The sequence below is a fragment of the Myotis yumanensis genome, unplaced genomic scaffold (assembly GCF_028538775.1).
Source record: "Myotis yumanensis isolate MYYU_CA2020_CCGP unplaced genomic scaffold, mMyoYum1.0.hap1 SCAF_9, whole genome shotgun sequence".
Lineage (NCBI taxonomy): Eukaryota > Metazoa > Chordata > Mammalia > Chiroptera > Vespertilionidae > Myotis > Myotis yumanensis.
The window spans coordinates 79,362,782-79,384,699 of NW_027223760.1; the positions used below are offsets into that span (position 1 = coordinate 79,362,782).

Below are 21,918 nucleotides of genomic sequence, written 5' to 3' on the forward strand. Positions count from 1 at the left end.
CCAAAGAAAGTCTAAGAAACTGTCACAGCCGAGAGGAGCCTCTGGAGACACGATGACTAATGTAATATGAGCTCCTGGATCAGAAAATGGTAAAACTACAGCAATTAGAACAAAGTATAAACTTTAGTTAATAATAATAGTAAAACTAAAGCAATCCAAACAAAGTATCAACTTTAATTAATAATGTGTCAATATTGGTTCAATAATTGTAATGTGTACCATGCTAAAAATAAAATGTTACTAAAAGAGGGAAATTCTCTGTACTATCTTCACAATTTTTTAAATATAAAGTTCTTAAGAAATCAAAGTTATTAATAAAAATAAATTATAGAATAGTCATATAATGGAATAAATTCCATGCACTCTTCAAGAAAGAATAGAAAGCTCTCTGAACTGATAAGAAAAGATCTGCAAGGCTGTTAAGTGAAAAAGCAGTCATGCCCTAGCTGGTTTGGCTCAATGGATGGAGCATCAGCCTGCGGACTGAGAGGTCCCAGGTTCGATTCCCACCAAGGGCACATGCCTGCGCTGCGGGCTTGATCCCCAGTAGGGGCCGTGCAGGAGGCAGCCAATCAATGATTCTCTCTCATTGTTGATGTTTCTATCTCTCTCTCCCTCTCCCATCCTCTCTAAAATCAATAAAATATATATTTTTTAAAAGCAGTCATATAAGGCCTTGTATTTGCCTAGAGAAACCTGCATGCACACACAAGTACCTAACAACCGTGGTCATATGTCAGGGCTAGAGTGGGAATTGCAGGGTGATGGAGAACAGCATGAGGAGGAAAAAAAACACAAACCCTGCCTATAGAACCCTCTCTGAATAAGCAATGAAATGATCCCTGGATAAATGTGATTATTGTTGAAAAACAAGTCCCTTCCTCAAATGATGAATCTTTCCATCCCTTACATCTCTATGGATTCATTTAAAAAATAACTACAAAGTGAAAATCCAACCAATTTCAGCCTGCCAAACTTTTATGAACCAAAACTCCTAAATGACTTGGCTTAAAAAATCATGTGACCTGCCAGCGCCGCAAGGGACTCCGGGAGGCGCTCAGCTCACTTACCTGGTAAGTAATACAGAGGTGGCTTCAATCCAAACATGATTCAAATTAGAATTCCATAATGGTCATAGAGGGATGAAGAACGAAAAAAACACACCTTAAAACCCAGCAATGAGATAAAAAGCGCCGTCCAAACCACGGCACTCAAAAATGTCCAAAAATAGCCCTAACTGGTTTGGCTTAGTGGATAGAGAGTCAGCCTGCGGACTGAAAGGTCCCAGGTTGGATTCCAGTCAAGGGCATGTACCTTGGTTGCGGGCACATCCCCAGTAGAGGGTGTGCAGGAGGCAGTTGAGTGATGTTTCTCTCATTGATGTTTCTAACTTTCTATCCCTCTCCCTTCCTCACTGTAAAAAAAATAAAATAAAAATAAAATAAATCAATAAAATATATATATATTTTTAAAATGTCCAGAAACAATAAAATAAAGGCAGAAGAGCGATCCCGACAGCGATTAAAAAAAAAAAAATCATGTGACCCTTACATAGTATTGCCAGTTTCTTTTTCAGTAAAATGAGGGTAGGTCTAAATAAAATTTTCTGTTTTGAAAAACTCTTATTGATTGAAAGAAAGATAATTAGTGGATAGAAGAAAAAATGAGAGGTCCATAAATAACTATTTGAAATGAAGTGCAAACTATGAACGTTATTTTCTGAAAAGATTAACAAAGTCATTTTATGTTCTACCTCTAGTAGGATATCCCTTCACTGAATATTTCAATTGTAGATATAAAGAGGGGCCGAATAATTTGAAATTGAAAGTTATTCATTTTTAAAAAACCAAACCCTAATGATTTGAAGAGTTAGATTTATTTTGCCTTTATTTCAAAGAACTGTTAGAAGCACAATTCAAATGATAAGGCATTTAACTATGTGAGCTTCACAATGATATTATCTTCAAAGCAGGCCCACCTCCTAACATTAAAGGCTGCCCCAGTCAAAAGAATATAATGAATTCAACACTTTAAAGCTGTAAGTCAAGCTAAAAAATTGTTAAATAAATCCTCCTCCCTTGACATCTTCATAACAACCTAAAAGCTTAGGGCTGAATTTAGATTTCTCAGAGTCTTCAGTGTTCCATCCATACCAGAAAATAGCAAGAAAGAAGAGGAGGAGGAGGAGGAGGAGGAAGAGGAGGAGGAGGAGGAGGAAGAGGAGGGAGAGGAGGAGACCTGTCCCCCTCCCCATCCTTGTGAGGAAAGAGGTGGGAAGAAGCCATGGAAATTGCTTGGACCACGTGAGCTGGAAATTCATTCTTCTATCCAGGTCACTCCAAATATGGTCTGGTAGAGGAAACACAGGCTCTGAGTGGGCATGTTATCTCCATGGGTGGGGCTGGACCAAAGGAAGGCAAGAGTAGGATCCTCAACAATTTCCAGCCCAGGATGAGGGACCTTTCTGTTTCAGCTACTTCTTAGTGATTGATAATCAGATGAGGAAAAAGAGAGTAAGCCTTTCCATTCTTCTGGTCCTTTGAAATAACACTTTGAAATGGAGACCTTTTCAATGATCAGACTGACAAGTAGAGAAAAATCTAAGCATGTAATGATCTGTCTTAGTCTTTATGCTCCATTGGAGTTTTCTGAAATTCAAGGCCATATATAAAATAAGGTGGCATTGGTTGATTTTTATTATTTTATCATGTGATTTTTACATAGCAAATGATTCAAAAGATAATTTCTAGAGTGGAGAAATGGTAGTAGGGAGAATGGATGAGACTTTTACTCTTCAGTTGCTACGATTCTTCATTGTTGGATTTTATTTTTGTGTAGATATATTGCATTTACACTATAACAACAACAAAAAAGGGAAAGATCTTCTAATGGTCCCTTAAGCAAATGTAGAAGTTTAAACGTTGAATTTAATTATCAGGTCTTTGGGTCCCCAGATGAAACACTGCCAAAACAACAGATTAGGTAATGTGATAAATATGAAAACTCTATTTTTTCTTAATGGTAACATTCACATTTGAAGCAAGCTGTCAGTAGCAAACAGCTTTGCCTGAGTTGTCTGGTTTAGCAGATGTCTTTGTTAGGAATCTGACAATTATCACCATTATTTATTTCGCTGAATATCAAGTGGTACAGGGGGAAGCCAAGTCCTCATCAATAGTGCACGTGGTTAATTATATCATGCTGCTTCTCACATGCTTTACTCTTTGTTACTTGCTCTTGAAATTATCATAAAAATACATATCCAACTGACTTAAAACTGAATGCAGTTCAAAGTTAGTATCAGCTATCACACAAAATTATGTAGGCTACATAGAAAAAAGCACACTGTTTTTTCCAGCCCCTTTACTTGCTGTATAATAGTAGGTAACATTTACTGAGAGCTTAGTCTGTATCAAATAATAAGCATTTCACATACATTTTCTTTTAATTAAAATCAGAAACTCCTGTGGTGTTTGCTTATATTTTTTCACTTGCACTGTGCCTTCCTCTTAACATGTTATTATTTGTTATATTAGCCAATTATTTGAAGAAGGGTAGTGAACAGAAGGAGATGATTTGAAAGATAAGGATGGAAGGAGACTTCATTGGGTTGATTAGCCAAGATCAAAAACACAGCAGTGGAAAGTGATGAGTTTAATTTAGATCAGAGTGTAAGGTGTCTGCAACACATCAGTGTGGGAGGCTCAGCATACGGTTAGGAACAGGTCTGACTAGGGAAAGACAGATGAGGGTAAAGGTAGAGCTGTGAGCCATTCTCTAAAGCAGCGGTTCTCAACCTGGGGTCGCGACCACTTTGACAGTCGAACGACCCTTTCACAGGGGTCGCCTAAGATCATCCTGCATATCAGATATTTACATTACGATTCATAACAGCAGCAACATTACAGTTATGAAGTAGCAACGGAAATAATTTTATGGTTGGGTCACAACATGAGGAACTGTATTTCAAGGGCCAGAAGGTTGAGAACCACTGCAAGGGAACAGGTAGGTAGCTCAAGCTGTAAGATAGGAGATTACCAAAGGACGGTTAAGAGTTAAGACAGAACTGAACACCGAATCTTCAGAAAGTTTATATTTAAAGGGCTTGTTTTAAGGGGGTAGCATGTAGGGATTCAGGACAGAAACTCAACAAAAGCCATCCATGGGGCAGGAGAGCCAGTAGGATGTAACAAGGGCTCCAGGGGAGGTGCCTGAGATGTCCCGAGAGGCCAGGAACAGAAATTATGCATAAAGAGCACAGAGTCTGTGTCCACAAAGGTGAAGAGTGGGTCAGGAGTGAGGTAACAGGAGAGAGAGACACTGGTGGGTAGTGGTCAGAGAAAACTTTTCTAGTTTGATAGTGAAAACTAAGTTCCAGAAAGAAGATGGTGGGGAATGTTTTCAAATTCTACTGAAAACAGAATTTTAGCAGAAGGTCTAGGAAAAGGTTGGTTTTTGGCATTAGCACTTTCTGTAGGCTAATGGTGCTGAGGATTGAAGAAAAAAGTGGATAAAATTGTGGGTGAACAGGAAGGAGACAGAAATACCACGAACAGAAATTAGAATCAAGGTAGAGAATTAAAACAGGAAAGAAAAGGTTTGTAGGTATCAAGGGAGGGACAAAAAGGGAAGCAGTCCGAGAACATGGAAGGGAAGTAGACGAAGTGGACAAATGGAAGGGGAGCAAAGTCAAGGACCTGGGAAGGGAAGAGGGAACAGATAGGTGGGAACACTGGCTTCAGAAGGAAGTCAGGAAAATTCTTTAGAAACTAGAGGAAAGAGAAAGGGAATGGGTGATAATTCTTGACAAATGAAATTTTTATAGTATTCATACCAGATGATCTCCAGCTTCTGGTGAAGTTGGTAGCAAAAGATGGGGGAGGTAGGTATAGAACTTTAATGGGGTGCTGAAGATGGAATGGCAGCTATGTGTATTTTAAGAGTGAGTTGATGAGGGGTGAGAAAAGGAATTTCTGGCTTTGTTGAATCCCCAGAAAAATTGGAATACATTTTAGAGCATCTAATCCACCTGGTTAAGCTACTTTGTCCTGAAGTACTCAGCCGCCTAGAATAGGGAGCAGAAGAAACAGATGGTTGCCTTAACCAGGGCTGGGGATTGGCAGGACAGATGGGACAGGAGCTCGGGAGATGAGGGTCATTGGGATGCAGTTGTGAGTGCAGTGGGAAGAACTGTTCCTGAGCTCTGTGAGGTGCCTGAGATGTCCCGAGAGGCCAGGAACAGAAATTATGCATAAAGAGCACAGAGTCTGTGTCCATAAAGGTGAGGAGTGGGTCAGGAGTGAGGTAACAGGAGAGAAAGACTGGTGGGTAGTGGTCAGAGAAAACTTTTCTAGTTTGATAGTGAAAACTAAGTTGTGGCTACACTCAGAGGACCTGAGGTGGAATGAGATGGAGTCACAGAGACAAGGTAAGGAAGTGAGAGTTGAAAAGGAGGCCAAAGAGTTGAAAAGGTTATCAACATGGATTTTGAATCCCAAAGAATACACTAGTTCTAGCTGAGATTTTTTTTTCACATGACAAAAACCCACACCAATATAGTATTAAAACATATGAGTAGCTAGAAATATACTTGGAAGGCAGGCACGCAACCTTGTTCATTCAACAAATATATATTGAGCCATGTGCTTAATGTGAAACTGTATTCAATAAGCATGATCTGGTAGATTCCTCTCAAAGAATAGTTTAATTAATATTACTATCTTCCCACTGTCAGAGGGTACAACTTAGTACCTGGTGACTTTGTTGTAAAAGTAGAAAATAAAACTGGTTACTTGGAAGAAAAGAAATGATAGGAAAGCTAAACCCAGTAACGTCACAATGTTCTTAAATGGTTGGACCAATAACAGTGATTCCCAAGACACTGCTTGGATTCAATGTGAAACAACTCATCACTGCCTAATGTTTTGCCTTGGAGTATAAACTTTCACCCGCAGAGTGAAAGAGTATATACTCTTTCCACAGTCAATGGATCCAGACCTGCAGCCTCTCTCACCCCATCACCCTCTGCATTGATATAACAGTCTTGGGGCTGGCACATCTGGAGCCATTGAGTGTAGGGACCACAGCACACTGGACTCACTGGTCCTTTGTACCCCAGATGGAGACACAGTCACAATTTTCTGAAGTTCTAAACATAAATAAGTTGTTTTTCCAAGGACAAGTACAGTGACTCTATTATATACACTCAACAGGAGACTGCGCAGGGTTTGGGATGTGGTAATCACTCAACTCAAAGAGGGATTGTTAGTCAGATGTTGAAAAATATATGTAAATGGGCCCTGGAGGACATGCCATCCCTAAACCCTCCCAGAGAATGTTGACCTAGTCCTAAAGCATTTATTTACACGTTCTTTTCAAAGATTTAGAAAGCAAACTCAGAAACCCTATTTTGCATCACATGGGTTGGTCCAATATAGGCAAAATGTTGATTGTTGTTGAAGCTGCGCAGTGGATATAAGGCTTCACTATGCTATCCCCTCTACTTTGTATATGTTAGAAATTTTTCATAACAACAAGAAAAAAGAAAAAAACAAGGAGATGTCTCTTTGTTGTGTTTGGATAGGTGGGATTAATGAGAGCCTTTCTTTGCTTTTCTCTTTCCTGGTGACTTACACAGTAATCTTTGAGACAGTGCTTACCCGAGGTCCCTTTTCTCCAGAAAAAATCAGAATGTACTACACTAATATGTGGATGGTACATCATTATTGTTCCACATATTCCTTCATGCTACATAAAACGCTTCCATGTGCTGTCATTTCATTTATTTCTGTGGAATTTCTGTACCCACAGGCATTTTCCCAAATGATTGTCATTCCCCCCACCCTGCCCCTAAAGAATCCACACCAAAACAGGTTTTAATCATTCATAAACCAACCTTTATTGAACAAGTATGTGCCGTTATTTTAAAATCACATAGCTAAATAGCTTTGTAAGGCAAAAATAAATAAATAACACCTAACACTTTGCTTGTTCAGTAAACATTTGTTAAGCATTCACTATCTGCAAAGTAGATGCTTGGGTCTTGATTACACAGCATGCAGGGAACCTCTGCATGCAAGCAAGAGGGAGTGAAGACAGCCTGGCCGGGGTGGCTCAGTGGTTGAGTGTGGACCTATGAACCAGGAGGTCATGGTTCAATTCCCAGAGTACATGCCCGGGTTGAGAGCTCTAGGAGGCAGCCAATCAATGATTCTCTCTTATCATTGATGTTTCTATCTTTCCCTCTCTCTCTCCCTTCATCTCTGAAATCAATTTTTAAAAATATATGTGTTTTTTTTAAAAAAGAGTGAAGACTAGTAAGGGGCCCTTGCAGTGGGGGAGGGGAGCTTTTAAAATGTGCAGATGCTCAGGCTCCATACACAGAGCGGTTTGGGTCCGGTGTGGTCCCAGGAAGAGTTGAGAACCATTGGTCTAAATCACCGTAAGGGGGCCCAGAGCTGACTCTGGTCTGACTGAAGCTGGCACGGCCATCCTTGGAAAGCAGTTGGTGGGTGGAAGGCAGGCAGGATGTGTATTTGAAGCTGCATCCTGATGGCGGAAAGGATATGAAAACGGCTCAAGAGAAAGGATTCAGCAGGATTTGGGCAAACGGTCAGGACTCAGAGCTGACTGGGCTATGGTTCAAGCTGGGCTCTGGTCCTGGCAGAGTTCTCAGCAAGGACCTAGAAAGGGTTGCTTGCACACTACTGGGTCCCTTTTGTGTAGCAGGCACTGTGCAAAGCTCTTCACTTACATAATCTCGTTTCATCCTCATGACAGCCCTGGGACATAGGGTGGGTTGCCCAAGGTCAGACAGCCAGTAAGTGGATGAGCTGCAGTGGAACCAAACTCTATTCTGACTGCAGACTTGTACTCCTCTGCCCCTCCCAGTGCCACAGGGACTAGGCACAAGCTTGTCAGGATCACCCAGGGGTGAGCTAGGAAGACCACTGTTGAAGGGTCACACGAGGCACCAGGCAGCTATTTCCACCTCTACTCACTAGTGAGCAAAAACACCCAATGACCCCTGACCCACGGTGTGCTCATTATTCTCAGCAGCATGTCCCGGGAAACAGTGAGATTGCCAGCATTTTCTTTGTGCCCCCAGCCTCCCCAATTTTCCCTGTTTCTTCCCCAGTCCCTGAGGAGGGGCCTCCTGTCCAATCAAATCCGGGCAGAGGCGTGGGTGATCACACAGCAGAGGGGAAGGAAACCAAACCTGCTGACACCCTGACCTTAGACTTTGAGCCTCAGAATCATGAGAAAATAAATCTGTTTACACCACCCAGGGTGTGGTATTTTGTTATGGGAGCCCTAGCAAACTAATACAGGGGGGTTATTCTCAAAAATCCTTGGTGGCCCTTCTGCTTTGAGTTGAGGTCCATGTGGTGTTCTAGTCACTTGCTCCCTACTTACTTGACCCCATGCTCTTTCTGTCCCTTTCTTTATTATCATTACCCTCCTTGCTCACTGCAGTTTATTTAATAAGGGGTGTTTACTGTGAACACCGGGGAATCTCAAGAATCTTTGGATGTTTGTGAACAATTTGTTTTTTATGTATCTCATTCCAGTGCAGCATTTAGATAACAGGAAGAAGCTATTAAGGTATTTATCCACTGACATATCCTCTATTTTCATTATATAAACTATGAAATGATCAGAAGAAAATCTTCCCACATCAGTTCTCTCACATTTCTTGCACTGATTGAAGGGGGTCAATAGCTCACTTTTGTAGATTATTTTAAATTCATTAGATAAACTTTAGATTAAGATCACCTACATGAACCTAGTGGCTAGCCGGGGTTAATGCACTTCTTGAAGCTTTGTTTTACCACAGTCTCTCTCTCTGGGCACCTCTGTCCCTCGGCCTTCACTGCATGTGACATCTATGCTTCTATGAGAAAGATGTAGAAGGAACTTGAAATGAGGCAGAATGACAATCTTCATTCTGCTCCACAGCCATCCTCATACTTGACATTCTTTCAATTTCCTGAAGAAGAGTGACTCACCAGAATCACACAGCCACAGTAGCTGGAATAACTGGTCTCAAGGTCTCCTAATACTTCTTTCTCACGTCAGCAATTCCTGCTTTGCTGGAGATGGCTGTGTGTTAGTGACAGAAGGAAAGGAAGACTGAGAGTATCAGCCAGTGATTGAAAAGAGGGTTTTACTTTGGGCATTTCTTCCTTCTCTTTTTCTTTCCAGAGTCCACTCTGGTCGCTTAAGCACCATGGATCTGGGAAAGCTTCTGCCTACTTTTCTCCAACAGGTTAGTATACTTTGGGAAGCTAAGAGTCAGGCCTGCCTGTTACCTGGAATTGATCAGGAGGGAGGGAGAAGAGTAAGCAGCAGCTGGGCTGAAGGAGAAGTAAGGCAGATCTGCTCTCTTCCCCCAACCTTTCCAATGATACTATCAGCTGAGCCATTCATGCAACTAACAAGGTGATGCCAACTTCCCTCCCATTCCGCAAACAAACACAAAAGTCTCAAGGTGATGCTAAAGAAACAAAGAAATCTCTGTCTTTTGAAATGTGGGGGGAAACTGTATAGGTTTTTTTCCTGACTTTTTTTTCCTCAATGTGTTCAGATGTATGTGTGTGTAATGGAAGTTGGGAATAAATGAAGGAGCAAATATGAAGATAATATAATAATCTCTTCCTTGCAATACTCAAGTTCTACTTTTTTTCTTTTGCCCTTTTTTGGTGTTGATTTTTCTACTCTAGTTTTCTAAGCTACGGATGAACCCTAAAAGTATCAAAATTATTTCCAAAAAATATCTGGGTGCCCACTACATGCAAGGCATTATGCTAGGTTTGAACAAGATGAGAAGATAGCTAAGATTTAGTTCTCCTTCAAGGTCTGCAGTATCATAGCAAAGGTAATTCATGATCATATTTGCCCAGAAATTTGCAAAAGCAACTACCTTTTACAAGAGAAAACATTTTAATTGTCTAGTGCTCACTGACAGCATCTAAATGTCACTGACATTTAACTCAAACCAAAAACATATTCTGAAATAACAAACAATTGCATGAACACTTTTATGAGAAATAAGGATTTTGGGACAGTTTGCTCACTTGTGTGTTATAAGTTGTAAAAAGCAGAGTTACACCCATGCCATATGGGAACTAGAGGGCTTAAAGTAATATAATATCATCTGCAATACATCTGCTTCATTTAGATTCAAATTTAACATTTATAGTTTTAATAGTTGGCATTGTGGCCTTGTATGTCACATAAAAAATTATATTTGAGAAAGATTTTGAATTTGGTAGATAGCTGATTTAGAGTTATAAAGTCTCTTCCAAACCTTAAAATATTATATTCTAGTAGGGCACAAATGTAGCCTTTTGGAATAAGAACTCCAGGGGGAAATATCTATTGCTCAACATTAGTTTTTAATGCTGTATTCCTACCATTTGGGATGATAAAGATGGCTATTATATTGGTTTCATAAAATCTATTTATCTGTTTATAGTGGTTGACTGGCAAGCTGTTATAATTTACTACCAAATTTCTGGAAGCAAAACAAAGGAGGAAAAAAAATCAACTAAAAACCATAAATAAATCTCAACCACGATTCCTTCCATGAAATGGGCACATCGTGGGTAACAATTAACATTACCATTATTTGCTCTTTTCTTTTTTATCAGATGCTTAACTATGTAACTAAAATAGGATCCAATCAATGTCAAATGACTAGAGAAATCGTGTAAGAAAGAGTCTCTAAGTTGCTAGGAGCCGCACAAAGGAAGGCAGTAATAACATACTATTTTCACTATTACTAGCCAGTCTCCTTGGTGATCCAGTGCAATTGCTTCACCTAAAGCACATTCGTGTGGCATAGGCATCTGCTTCCTCTCTGAACTTCCTGTTTTCCTGGATGTGAGGTTCTCTGAGGTGCGCTTTCAGGAAACAGTCGCTTACTCAGAGGTCTGCTAGGAAGAGTGATTTGGAGCGGGTAGGCTCCAACTGCGTGCTAAAATGATAGCCTTGCTCTAACCTTGGGCATGTCATTGACATAAAAGTCCTTAAGTTCAGTTCAATTCACTTTCACTAGCCTCTCATACAGCAGGAGGCATTCAGTCATTGCCAAAGTCAATATATGAACTCTGGTTGCTGAAGGCAGCTGGTTTCCCATAGAATCATGTGTCCCCATTTCCTATTTCAGTCAGTTCATGATTCAGTGGTAGAAAATGCCAAAGGGAGTTGGCAACAGTGGCTTTTTACACTTATAATAGATTTTCTTTTTTATGTACTTTGGATTTTTCTCCGGTATTGTGCTCAGTGGTATTTTTACTGTGTAATCAGATTGGACAGCTCTACAACAAGGTGCTGATTGGCAAGAAAACCTCAAGGTAAATGGCTTCCTCTCTGCCTTCAGTCCCAGAGGCCACCGGGCTGCCAGTCTATTACCAGGAACACGGGGTCCTCAGAGGGAAGTGGGGCTTTCATCTGCATAAGAACTAAATCTCCAGGGCAGCCCTGGAATTTGAACATTCCTTGAGCCTCCAGTGATAAGTTGAGATAAATCAGGCCTCTCTGGACAGTCAGGGTCCAAACATCCTATTTCTGCTCTGCTTTCTCCCCCACTCTCTCCTTGGCTGGTGGGAAAAAGAAAAAAATCCCTCCTTCTAAGGCAAAGAATTAAGAATGGGAGTTATTTGTTATTTAAACAGTTATTTTGCTGTTTGGTTAAATCTCTGGTCTTCAAGTTGCATGGTTCTCTAGTTTTCTTGTCTTTTGTTTGTTATCACTACTATGTCTTTTGGCTTCTCTTTCTCTGTGGGGTGAAGTTTGATCTTTACAAAGGAAAAGGAAGTAGGCTTTATTTTTTTCTAATTTTTGTTCATTAGTTTTATAACCTTGCAAATGTCACTCGACTTCCTGTACTGTATAGATTAATTTATAAAAAGGCACGTTGATATCTATTTCCTTTTATTTGCAGAACATTAACACTGTCAAATATTTTACATTCTTTTGATCTCGACAGAACTTTTTCTAATAACTATACTGTTCAATTGTGAATTTAATACTGGAACACACTATTCCTTTTCAAATACTTAATAGTTAAGTACAAAAATACTTAAACCATATACTGCTTGATTCCATGTATTTGTATTTTAAAAGAGATTTTGTGGATGGTAAAATATTTCTCTTGAGGTTTCATATTCTAAATTTGATGTGAACAAAATATATTCCAATATTCATTCATATGAAACTAGTTTCAGCTTTTGAGGAAATTATATATTTTTAATTTCACAAGAAAAAAAATTTAGTTAATGGCTCCTTATTTTCAACATTATTTCTCAGTCCTCCCTTACTGTTCTTCAGAGGAGGAACAGAAAGCACTCAAGGGCTTTTTGGATATTTGGGTATTAGTGTTAACAGGGAAATATTGCAGACTGTCTAACCCACTTCATAAAATAAACTTCTGAAATCTCAAGCTCCACCCCTACCACCCAACCTGACTTTGTCTGCTCTGTCATTGTAGAAAACAGGACAGACTTGTTCTATGAGAAGTGCCATCTCATTTATATTGTCAGTTGTGAGTTGGTCCTCAAAGAAAACCTCCATATAGACCTAAAACCATCCACATGTCCTTCTGCTTGCACTAAAGGTAAAAGTACTTGAAAACTGTAAAACCATCTTACCCTTTCACCCGACCAAATGTCTAGCAAATGAGGACAGGATTCAGGACAACAGAGAAATGAATCTCTTCACCTGAGGTCTTATGTATTGGAAAAGCATGAGGTCTCTGAATCTTGTCTCAGGTTCTTACAAATTTGGAGGCCTTGAATAAATCACTTCTCTGAACATTGGTTTGCTCATTTAAAAGAAATTGAGAGTAATATCTATTTCATAAAATTGTTATATGGATTAGATTGATGTGACATGGCTGGCTATAAAAATTCTCATCTTCAAGTCAACTATCTATATTATAAAAAGCCATTGGCCCTAACGCCATAACAACCAAGACCTACTCGGGTGGGCGGGGCTTCAAGCACAGTGAGGTGCACGTGGGTGGGTGGGGCCGTGAGATTTTGTGCGCTGGGCTTCTAGTAGATTATAATAGGTAATTCTGGTTCTACTATCAAAGCTAGAATGTTAGTCCATATTTGTCACAGAAAATTACTAAAACAATAGTATTTGTATGACATGCCATAGTTGACAAAGCATATTCATTTACAAAATATTTTCACTTATACATATTCAGATAGTAAGGGTATTTTTGCTATTCAGATATTCTGGGGAAATTTCGATTAAGAAACATTAAGCACCCGCGTGCCAGCATCTTGGCAAACTGACATCCATTAATTATTTAGCACATCTACATTGGACATATATACAAGATGTGCTAGTGCAGCAATTCTCAAACATCTGGGCTCAGGAGCTTTTTACATTCTTACAAATTATTGAGGACCCCAAAGAATTTTTGTATATGTGGAGTATATATATTGATACTTATTAGAAATTAAAACTGAGGAAGTTTAAAAATATTATTCATTAAAAATAACAAATCCATTATACATTAACATAAATAACACATTTTTTATGAAAATTAACCATATCTTGCAAAACAAAAAGAAATTAGTTTGAAGAGTGGTACTGTTTTGCATTTTTGCAAATCCCTTTAATGTTGGGCTTAAAATTAGCTGAAATTATTTATATGTTTCTGCATTTAATCTGTTGCACTTATCACACTTCATGTAGTCTCTGGAAAACTCTACTATATGCTCATGAGAGAATGAGAATCAAAAAGGTTTAAAAATAGTCTTAGTGTTGAAATAATTTTGACTTCACAGATCCCCTTGCTTCTCAGAGACCTCCTTCAAGGGTTTCCCAATCCACACATTATCCACTGTGCTGGTGCCTAGTACCCAGTTATGACTCAAGAAATACTTACTGAATGAAATAATGAATACCAGACCCTGTGCTAGGTACTGGGGACCCACAGCTGAACAAGATAAGAGTGCCTGCTCTTAAGTAGCTTAGACTCCCATGAAAGAGACAAGTATGAAAAAAACTGTGCTACCATAGCAGTAAATACAAGATACTATGGGAGTGGGGTGGTAAGAGGGTATCTTGCCCAATCTTGGTGTTGGGTCCATCCCCAACAGGTCCAGGGGTTCCCATAGGTGTGGACGGAGTCGGCGAAGAATGAAGGACACAGAGGCAGCGTTCAGTTGATCATCATAGCCAGGTTCTCTCTTTTTTTTTTTTTCCATAATAAAAATTTATTCTTACACAAATCTACAGTGTTTGAACAGAAAAAGAAAGCCCCACTGTCGCCTAGAAAGAGGACTTGAAGCTGCATGTGGGAAGCAGGGTGGCTCCAGGATGTCAGGTCTGTGGTTAGCGGCTCGGCTCCATGTATGTGGAGATGTCCATTTCTTCAGGAAGCTCCGCCACATTGACTTCAAACCGACCCTGAACCTCATTGAGGATTTTGGCATCATTCTCATGAGACACAAAAGTGATAGCCAGGCCTTTGGTGCCAAAGCGACCGGCACGGGCCACCCGGTGGAGGTAGGTGTCCGAGTCCTCAGGCATGTCATAATTGAAGACGATGTTGACTCGCTCAATGTCCATCCCTCGGCCAAACAGATCGGTGGCCACCAGGATCCGCCGCTGAAAGTCCTTGAACTGCTGATAGCGTGATAGGTGCTCCTCCTGGGCCATGCCCCTGTGGATGGTGATGGCTGGGAAGTTCTGTTCCACGAGCAGCTGGGCCAGGGCCATGCAGCGCTGCACCGACCTCACGAAGATCACCACCTGGTTAAACTCTAGTACGTCCAGGAGGTCGAAGAGTTTACGGTTCTTTTCGCTGTCTTTGAGCTTGACATAGTACTGCTGCAGACCATGCAGTGTGAGCTTGGTCTCGTCGTCCACAAACACCTCCATGGGATCTTGCATGAACTTCCTGCAGACGAGCCGGATCTCCTTGCTCAGGGTGGCACTGAACATCATGCACTGCTTCTCGTGTGGCGTCAGGCGAAAGATCTCCTGTACATCCCGCCGCATGTCCAGCTGCTCCAGCATCTTGTCACACTCGTCCAGCACGAAGTGCTTCACATTTCTCAGGTTGAGGCTCCTGTTCCACACGAGTGCCAAGATGCGACCTGGAGTCCCCACCACGACGTGGGGACAGTTCTTCTTCAACACCTCTTCGTCCTTCTTGATGGAAAGACCCCCGAAGAACACGGACACCTTGACACTGGGCATGTACTTGGAGAAGCGCTCATACTCCTTGCTGATCTGAAAGGCCAGCTCCCGAGTGTGGCACATGACCAGGACGGTCACCTGTCCATTGACGGGCTCGATCTGCTGTAGGGTGGCCAGCACGAAGACTGCAGTCTTGCCCATTCCAGACTTGGCCTGGCACAGGACATCCATGCCCAGGATGGCTTGGGGAATACTCTGGTGCTGAACCTCAGAGGGATGCTCAAAGTCACAGTCCACTATGGCCCTCAGGAGCTCAGGCTTCAGCAGAAAGTCCCGGAAGCCAGAGCTGTGGATGGAAACGTAGGACCCCTTGACATCTTTCTTGGGGGGTACTGGGGTGCTCTCTGTAGGAGACTGGGGCTCTTCATCTTCCTCATAATCCAGAAGCTCGTTTTCCACATCCTGTTCCGCCATAATACTAGTTCCCTGTTCGCCTCCGTACGCTCCGAGAGTCGACCCACCACGATGCCCGTCCCGCGCCCAGACACGAGCTAGAGTGCTTCCTGCCTCCTGCGTTGGACTGAGCACCAGATTCTCTCTTTATTGCCCTGTTACATCTGTATTTATACCAGTTGATTTTAATCCTATCCATTGTATTCCAAAGGTTAGGGTGTTTGTTAATCTAGTTCTGTTAAGTTTAATCCTATCCATTGTATTCCAAAGGTTAGGGCGTTTGTAAATCTAGTTCTGTTGAGTTTAATCCTGTCTAGGTTAATCTCTGTGTTCCATTATAAGGGCTATTCCAAGGTCACTGCTCTACTGATAAGCTACAAGGAAGTGACTGAAGGAGATTATCCTACCCAGTAAAGGTTATGTCCTCCCTTCCCTGGGACTGCCCTGTGTCGGTGGGTCTCCAGGGGTATAGGTTTTGGTGCTTTCCCTGGTGGGGCAGACCCCTGGGGATGTGGGCCCAACAAGTCCCAAATTTATTGCCAACAGTCCTAGTCCAAGTTCTTCATAAGTAGTACATGGTATTTCTGTAACACTAGGGGGTTTCACTGATTTATTCTCTTCCTTAGTCCTGTTAATCCCTAACTTCAGGGAAAAAAATCCTCACCTGGGGAACAACCTTTCTCGGGGAGGTGGTCTTGTTTAAAACACAGAGCGCTAAGAGGGGGAGCAAACATATTTTTTTAAAATATATTTTATTGATTTTTTACAGAGAGGAAGGGAGAGAGATAGTTAGAAACATCAATGAGAGAGAAACATCTATCAGCTGCCTCCTGCACATCACCTACTGGGGATGTGTCTGCAACCCAGGTACATGCCCTGGACCGGAATTGAACCTGGGACCTTTCAGTCTGCAGGCCGACGCTCTATCCACTGAGCCAAACCGGTTTCGGCGGGAGCAAACATATTAAGAACAGTATGCCATATACGCCAGGTCCCTTGAAACATATGCTGTGCAGATGTTTCTTCCCTGCAGCGACTGTGTCAAGCAGCAAGGATGGACCGGCTTCCGGCATCTTGGGAGATCAAGGAAGGCTCTAAGAGAAAATGATGGCTGAGCTGAGACTTAAAGGAGAAAGCCAGGTAAGGAATGCTAGTGTAAAAAGAGAGTGCAGGCGGGAGGGGGGGTGGTAACAAGGCTTGCTAGTTTCTATAGAGAGCAAGGCATGGCAGGTTGGCCAGAAATAAGAATATGGATCATGTTAGTTTCCTGAGAGAAAGTCTGAAGACTTTAAGTACATACATAAAGTTTAGGAAGGTCACTCTGGGTACAATGTGAAGAATGAGTTGGGATAAAATTGAACAGAAAGGCCATTGCAGAGAGGTGAGGCCGGAGGTATTGGCCTAGCTAGGACAGGAGTAGTAGAGATGGAGAGAAATGAAGAGTTTAGACATCTCTGAGAAGGAGACATTTACGGGACTTTCCCATGGCTGTCAATGGTGAGAGGGAGGGGCTGAGCATTTCTGGCTGAGGCCACTGGGTTGATGATGATACCATTTAGAGATTAAGAACAAAGAAACAAGTAAAATGAGGATTTAATTTGGGGTACATTGTTTTGAGATATATTGGAACTTGGGGATGTATATCTTGAAGGCAGTCAGGTATGCAGATTTGTAGTAAGAAAAGAGAACTAGAAATTTTTATTTAGGAGTCATTAGCATAGTCACTGAATCCATGGCAGTGAATGTGATCATCAAAGGAGAGTATAAAAAGTGAGATAGGAATAAACTGACTAGGACACAACTCTGAGGTACATGGGCATGTAAGTGACAGGCAGAAGATGGGCATCCTGGAAGTTAAAGTACTGTGCTATAAAGAAGCCAGAGGAAAACTAGCGAAGTATAGTTTCACAAATCAAGGGGCTGTAAACGCAGCAGGCTTTAATCACCAGTATCAAATGCTGCCAAGAGGTCAAGTAAGAAAGAGGGTCCACTGGATTGAACAAACAGGTTATTAGTGACTTTGTTTAGAATCTCAGTGGAGTGGCAGGGGCAAGAACCCAGACGCATTGAATAAATAATCCATTGAATGAAGCTCTTGGGTGGACAGGAGGCAACAGAATCCAGAGGACAGGCATGAGCAGATCAAATACAGAGAACATGCAGAAATCCGTGCCTTGGACAAGGTAGATACCTGATGCCCTGCAATGTCGGGCAGGGTGGGCATGGGGGCAGGCAGGCTGATGAAGATGGAGACAGGAGGTTGCTGGCGTTCCTCTCTGAAGGGTTCTTTCTGCTGAGAAGAAACGAGGGAGCAAATGAGGACTTCGGAAACATACCAAGATGCAAAACAAGCCATTTCCTTAGATAAAATGTCCTTTATGAGAAAAAAGAAATCGGAAACATTTCAAGTATACAGAGCAGTATAGAAAATAATTACAATTGTCCCACAGCTGATTCTCACAGCCAGTCGGCCTGGTGGTCAAATCCCTCTAGTATTAACTACAACAATTAAGGCTTAACTAGAACAAGACTGCGCACAAAGACCACAAGGGGGTGCACCAAGAAAGCATAAAACATGCGGAGACAAAAAAGCATGACAGAAATGGAGGATATGGAGCTAAAAATCGCAATTTTGAGGGCTTGCAATAAACTTGAGCAGAGCCTCACGAAAACTAATGAGACCCTCGATGCTATGATAAAGAAACTAGAAAGTAAGCATACACGGACTGAAATAAAGAATATTATACCCAATAGCAGACCAGAGGAGTACAAGAATCAAACCAAAGATTTGAAATACGAAGAAGCAAAAAACACCCAACTGGAAAAGCAAAATGAAAAAAGAATCCGAAAGTGTGAAGATAGTGTAAGGAGCCTCTGGGACAGCTTCAAGCGTACAAACATCAGAATTATAGGGGTGCCAGAAGATGAGAGACAGCAAGATATTGAAAACCTATTTCAAGAAATAATGACAGAAAACTTCCCCCACCTGGTGAAAGAAATGGACTTACAGGTCCAAGAAGCGCAGAGAACCCCAAACAAAAGGAATCCAAAGAGGACCACACCAAGACACATCATCATTAAAATGCCAAGAGCAAAAGACAAAGAGAGAATCTTAAAAGCAGCAAGAGAAAGAGACTCAATTACCTACAAGGGAATACCCATACGACTGTCAGCTGATTTCTCAACAGAAACTTTGCAGGCCAGAAGGGAATGGCAAGAAATATTCAAAGTGCTGAATACCAAGAACCTACAACCAAGATTACTTTATCCAGCAAAGCTATCATTCAGAATTGAAGGTCAGATAAAGAGCTTCACAGATAAGGAAAAGCTAAAGGAGTTCATCACCACTAAACCAGTATTATACGAAATGCTGAAAGGTATCCTTTAAGAAGAGGAAGAAGAAAAAGGTAAAGATACAAATTGTGAACAACAAACATGCATCTATCAACAAGTGAATCTAAGAATCAAGTGAATAAATAATCTGATGTACAGAATGAACTGGTGATTATAATGAATCAGGGACATAGAAAGGGAATGGACTGACTATTCTTGGGGGGGGAAGGGGAATGGGAGATGCGGGAAGAGACTGGACAAAAATCGTGCACCTATGGATGAGGACAGTGGGTGGGGAGTGAGGGCGGAGGGTGGGGCGGGAACTGGAAGGAGGGGAGTTATGGGGGGGGGGGGAAGAGGAACAAATGTAATCTGAACAATAAAGATTTAATTAAAAAAAAAAGAAAAGAAAATAATTACAATTTAACACCCCATGTATCCTCCACCTGGCTCTAAGGTTTTGCCACATTTTCTGCAGATTATTTTTGGGACAAAATAAAGCATTACAGATGCAAGGGAACCCTCCCTATTACATTCCCTTCCCTTCCTCTCTGTGAGTAAATCACTATTCTGAATTTGGTGTCCATCACTTCCTTATGTGATTTCCGGTTCTTAAACTTTTATTGTATACCGTATACGTCTTTCTGCAACCCGATTCCTTCCCTCCCCTCTCAATATTATGTTAATGGATTCTGTTTAAATGAACACTAGTACCTTTGGCTCATTAGTGTACATTTAGTATTCTGTGTATGTCCATTTGTCCAACAAACATAACTTATACATCTACTCTCCTACAATGGACATTTAAATTGTCTCACTAATATAAGCAATGCTGCTATGAACATCCTTATGCCGGTTCATGAATATATATATATATATATATATATATATATATATATATATATAGTATAAGTTTATATTTATTTATTTATACGAAAGTCCTAACATGCAGCTTAATAGGAAAGATAACCCATGTGCATGAATTATACAGGCCATTCGTCTTCAAGAAGGGCACAGAAGCCGATGGATGAGTGACGCTCACAGGAAAGCGTTTGGAGGCGGCTCCAAGGGCCACACACTGTCAGCCCTGGATGACTCGTTCACGGTCACCCCGTGGCCTCACGTGCGCTCATTCATTCTCTCAACTCGAGTGCGCGCCCCCCGCGGCCGGACCCGGGCCCAGGGCGGGCCTAACGCGGAGGATCCGCGGGGGCAGCCGCGCAGTCGACCCGTGGGCTGTGCCAGGCCCCCAAAGTGACAGCGCCCGGGGAGTGTGGGGGCGTCCAGGGCCTAATCTCACTTGCGACCCCGGGCAGGAAGCTGAGGCGGCGGGGATGGACGGGGCACGGACGCTTGCCTCCAAGTGTCTTTCCCCTCCACTCGCCACGCCGCCAGGTCAATAGCTGGGAGCCCGGGCGCGGACCAGGCCCCCGCCCCGAGCGCCGCTCCCCAGCCGGGCCTCCCCCGGTGGCGCCTCTCCGCCTTACGCCAACTCCGTAAGGAGGCGCCGAGGCCAACCGGGCGGCGCCCGCCTCTCCAAGCTCTGACGTCAGATCGCGCGGGGCGGCCCTCGCGGCGGCCATGTTTAGTGAGGGCAACCCCACCCTCGCGCCCCACCGGCCTTCCCCTCACACCTTCCTCAGGCTCTTCACGGGCGAACGGGAGGGTTTAACCTTAGAGGCAGTGTTGAAGAAGCCTGCTGACGCCTGACTGCCCGTGGCCTCGGCGGTGCCCAACCCCGCCAACTTAAACATGGCGGCCGCCCCCGAGCGGCAAACGAGCGCGGACGCCAATGAAGGCATGCCCACCAAGGAGCAGGGCGGCGAGGCCAGGAAGGGGAAATTTCGCGAGATCTCAGCGGCCGCCGCGCGGCCCGGAAGCCTCTAGGAGGGGGCGGGGGCGGGGGCGGGGGCGGGAGGCGGGCGCGAGTCGGAGGAGGAGTCCGGGCGCTGCGAGCTGCGCAAGCCGGGCAGCGACGCCGGGCGGCTGCGCCGCGGAACTGGCGTAGGCGGCCTTGGAGAATCGCGGGCTGCGCCGCTCCCCGGCTGGTCGCGGAGGGGGAGGGGATGTCGGTCAGTGCGAGATCCGCTGCTGCTGAGGAGAGGAGCGTCAACAGCAGCACCATGGGTGAGTCTCAGCTCCGGGCCGCCCGGCGCGGGTCGGCGGCTCCGGGCACCGGGGGGCCGCTGCGGCCGCGGACCGGGCCGGGGGAACGCCCTGAGGCCAGGCGGGGGCGGCGGCGGGCCCGGGGCGCGGCGGCGGCGGGCCCGGGGGGAGGGGAGGCGGCGGCGGTGACAGTTTGAATTGAAGGCGAGGGGAGCCGAGGCGGCGGCATTTCCTGTGCCGCGGCGGGCGGGCCCGGGAGCGGGGAGACGGGAGCGGCGGCCTCCGGCGCCGCGGCCGGGGCAGCCCGCGGGGGTCGTCGGTGCCGGGCCCGCCGACTTACGCGGCCCGGCTTCCCCGGGCGGCCGGCCGCAGCCCCGCGGGAGCTCCCCTCGCGGGAGCGGCCCGGCCCGGCCCGGCCCGGCGCGGAGGTGGGAGGTGTGGGCCGGCCCGGCGGGCGCGGGCGGGAGGAGGAAGGATGCGCTGGGCTGCGGCCGCGGGGAGGCGGCGGCGGCGGCTGCAGCGCTGCCCCTGCCGCCGCTCGGGCTTCCTTCCCCCCGGCGCGGCCCCGAAGGCCGGGGGATGGCGGGCGAGGCTTGAGGACCGAGAATAAGGAGCCCGCTTTGGGCTTAATTTGTAAGAAAAAATGGGAAAGAACGTCGGGGAAGGGCGCCCTCCCGAGGAGTGGAAGCGGGTGGGAAGGGTCGCGGGGAGGGGAGGGACCCATCATTTCTGAAAGTGTGCAGTGTTCTCGGCGACTCTGCGGAGCCCTTTCGTTTCCTCCGCTCCCCCCGCGTGTTGGAGGGAGCGAGGCCGTTTCATTCACATTTTCCACTGCCGCGCTCCATGGCGGGCTGGGCGGTG

At 44.0% G+C, this 21,918-nt stretch overlaps 1 long non-coding RNA gene and 1 pseudogene across 1 annotated transcript; both read right to left on the bottom strand.

Moving 5' to 3' along the window:
* Window positions 1-2,920: 2,920 nt before the first annotated feature.
* Window positions 2,921-20,738, bottom strand: LOC139016565 (uncharacterized). The gene is made up of 3 exons (XR_011472695.1): window positions 20,586-20,738; window positions 17,810-17,908; window positions 2,921-2,962 (listed from the first exon to the last, which is right to left on the bottom strand). It is a non-coding gene; the product is annotated as an uncharacterized lncRNA (long non-coding RNA).
* LOC139017040 (ATP-dependent RNA helicase DDX39A pseudogene) lies at window positions 14,356-15,757 on the bottom strand (annotated as a pseudogene).
* Window positions 20,739-21,918: the final 1,180 nt, after the last annotated feature.